Below are 3,662 nucleotides of genomic sequence, written 5' to 3'. Positions count from 1 at the left end.
GCGCCAACTGCAACATCAACGACGCTCCCACTTACCTGGAGAACTGCTTGTACGGCTACGCCGGCGATGACGACGTCGCGCCTGCCGTGGACTGCCTAACCAATGCGCTCAGCGCCAAAATTTGCTGTTAAAAGGTTATAGTTGTCAACCCGATGTGAATAAAAAGACGTGAAGTATTCTTCACATTCGGTGCAAGGAAGAATCAGGTTTAATCTTTGAGAATCTTGATTTTTTCCTAATGAGTCCCATCAACAGTACAAATCCAAAGGTCTGGCATTCGCAACTTCACAGGCGTTGCGAAAAGTCTTGCTATGTGAACGGCGTGCCCGCTCTACAAATCAAAGAGTGTACATAGTATGCTCTAACTGGAGCATGCCTGCAAGCACGCTCTAGCTCGCGCATGCCTGCCAAGCATGCACTAACTAGTGCATACATGCCATGTACACGCTAACTGAAGAATACATTTACTGCATAAGGGATAGGGAGTTTTCTGCATCAGGAAGCGTGAACATGGCAAATATGCACTAGTTAGTGCATGATTGGCAGGCATGCGCTAGCTAGAGCGTGCTTGCAGGCATGCTCCAGTTAGAGCGTACCACGTACCATGTACACTCTTTGATTTGTATAGCGCACAGCCAGCGCCAGCACACGCTGCGCTACGCCACGCACGCATCCTGTGTCGCGCGGGTTTGCTGCTGACGGGGTAGTTTCGTACGTACCGTGCCATTTCATGTCCGAGGTATAAAACAGTCATTCTAATTTATTTGAAGCATTCTAACAGCTTGACCCTCTCCTACCACACCAGTGCAACTTGTGGAGATAAACTTGTGGAAATAAGTACAAAGAGTTCAAATCTGTGGTGAAAAGGAACGGTAAGCACGGAATTACCCGACGGCGGCGGGCCGCAGAAGTAGGCCTCTCGGCTGAGGGCGGTTGCCCCGCCCAGTGGGTAGGCCGCCCATCGTGCCCGGGGCCGAGGGACGTCATTACCATTAAGGGCTAGACCACACATGATCGTATGCCATTTCGGGCCCGACACATGCTCGCCTGCACTGCAAAACGAGACAAGGTCGTCCTTACTAGGCGCTGGCTGTGTGTCCCCCACAGCTCGGGTGCCCACGTGGCTGCCTTTGGCCAGCCGTACATTACCATTACAGGCTAGACCACACATAATGTTTTACGACAGGTTTGTATTTCGACTCCAATCCAGTTTGTTCCACATTATTTGCTCAAAATTTTACATTTGATGCCGTCGTTTTATTTAACGTTTAAATTCTCCGTAGTGTCTTTAATGAGCCGGCAGTTGCAAGTTGCAGGGTTTCACGTCGAAGGCCTATTCGAGGGCGTAGCGGAGAGCCGCGGTCGCCTGCGATGGTTAGGTTAAGTCCAGTTCCACAGCAAAGCCTGCAAAACGCAATCCGGTTCTACACCGGTGAAAATTTTGTCACAACTTAGCGACACACTTATTGTTAATTTTTTTATCGACAAGGTCTGTATTAGAACGAATAGCTTAAACCGTTGTCGTACTGCAACTAAACGATATTTACACACTCTAAATATTATACAGTGAAGATACTCCATATTGTGGTGAAAATGTTCCATATTACGGTGGTGCAGCTGACTTCATAACATACCACTGAGAATTCAATGTACCTAATAGATATTTTGACGAATTTTGTTGGTATTCTGGAGAAAATCTCCACCATGTTGGTGCAGCCTTCCACCATAAGACATTTAATAACAGTGCATATAAACAGTACGCCTTCAAAAACAAGTCATTGACCAACAACAAATGATGGTTGTAAATAAAAAGGATTGGTTATGCCCGTAAGTAAGTACTTTAGTCGCTATCTTTATTTTTCATTCATTATTTATTTTAGTAGATAATAGCGAAAGAAGTTGTTTCCACACAAATTATATCGTTCGTAGTGATTTAAACGTGACAAGTATGCTCTAGTTCTGTCAACTATCTGAATGTTATTTAAAGTACCTAATCGCCGCACCGTACCTCACCTTATGGCGGCGTTCATGCCACGGGAACGACGTGGCATTCCGCTACGAGGCAAAGGTAGGGTATTTTCACCCTGGGCAACCCCGCACTTATGCGGAATCGATATTCTCCATATTGCATGATGGGCACACTGGGGAACACCCAGTTGACAGGTTCATTCTTCACCTCGTAATCTTTCTGAAAGTAAGATACACATTTGAGCACACTACAAATCCAAAGGTCAGACTTCTCGCCACTCCAGAGGCGACACACAAAGCCTCGTCAAGTTCTAAACCGGAAAGTCTCGCCAAAATTTTGGTCAGACAAACAATTCTCGCCTCTTAATGGCCTTACACGAAAGTCTCGCCGTAAAATGGCGAGACTTTTGTGTCTGACCGCCGCCTAAAAGCCGTAAAGCGCCGTCATCGGGTGTATCACGAACCACAATCGGACTGCTTTAAAAAAATTGCCTCTTCGTAAGGTTTTAAGCGTGCAACAAGAACACTCTCATTCTAGGAACGTGACATCACGGCATTGTGTCACATTCGTTTGGGTGTGAATTGGGCAAAAATCAGCTTGTTCACATTCAAACGAACGTGACACTTTGTCACGTTCGTTTTAACGTGATGTCACGTTCCTGGAATGAGAGTGAACAGAGCTTAAAAACGCTGCGTAATATGTGGACGACATTCGGAGAAAAGTCAAAGGGCACTTACCGCGGGGATTACGCACGTCCCTTTGTCATCTTTGTTCAGTTTGAACATGACTTGGTAGAAATCTGGAATCTGTTTCCTCACCGCCGAGCAGGCACCCGCTGGAAACTTGAATATTAACGCGTTATCCTTCCACATGTTGTTCGATCGGCGGTCCACGATTACTTGAACCTGGATACGTGTTTAGCAGAAATGTTACCGATTTTGAAATGTACGTTGAAAAAAAATGCGAGAGAAGTTAACTTTAAACGAACGGTGGATTGGATTCATTCTCTTTAAACACTCGTGTAAATCCTGTCAGACAGAATGTCAGACTGCAAGAAAAAGTGTGAATAGTACATTAATAGTACAACAAAATTTGTACAATACAAGTACAACAGGGACTGTAGAAAGTACAACGAGAATTTTACAAACCACAACGAGCACAGCACTCATCATGCCGGCTCCATTGTACTTTGTACAACAATTGTTGTACTTAAAAAGTACACTAAATTCCTGGTAAAACATTTGCAAGAAATTTGTTCACTTTTGTTGTGGTTATTTCCTGCAGTGCAGAAACCTTTCTGAAAACCTGATCAAAATTCGCGCACCTCTGAAAACTGAAAACATCTCCTATGACGGTCTGTATAACTCAAACCGTCAAATATCAGAGAAGTTTTCAGAGCAGGTGCGCGACTTTGGATCAGGATTCCAGACATGTTTCTGGCATTCTGATAAAATTTATACGAGTGAATTCAGCCCAAAAGGTCTCAATCGATGAGTCTTCAGGGTAAATTCTAAGAGTGATTAGCCACCTCCGTTTTTGCTCATGCTGTACCCCAATGTTGCCTCTTCTCTGCAAACTGAAAAGCGTCAAGGGCGCCGGAAGTGGGGTGCAGGGGGGGGCAGACACAAACCCCCCTACTTTCAGACACAAAAGTGCCATTTTGAGCCCGAAATAGGGAGAAAACTATAGCAAA

The 3,662-nt window shown here is 45.1% G+C and overlaps 1 long non-coding RNA gene across 1 annotated transcript; it reads right to left on the bottom strand.

Moving 5' to 3' along the window:
* Positions 1-1,295: 1,295 nt before the first annotated feature.
* Positions 1,296-2,845, bottom strand: LOC117650983. The gene is made up of 3 exons (XR_004588076.1): positions 2,707-2,845; positions 2,014-2,188; positions 1,296-1,424 (listed from the first exon to the last, which is right to left on the bottom strand). It is a non-coding gene; the product is annotated as an uncharacterized LOC117650983 (long non-coding RNA).
* Between the last annotated feature and the right edge of the window lie 817 nt (positions 2,846-3,662).

The sequence above is a fragment of the Thrips palmi genome, unplaced genomic scaffold (assembly GCF_012932325.1).
Source record: "Thrips palmi isolate BJ-2018 unplaced genomic scaffold, TpBJ-2018v1 HiC_scaffold_5, whole genome shotgun sequence".
Lineage (NCBI taxonomy): Eukaryota > Metazoa > Arthropoda > Insecta > Thysanoptera > Thripidae > Thrips > Thrips palmi.
Note: the sequence above shows the minus strand (reverse complement) of the source record. Positions and strands in the feature narration are given on the sequence as shown.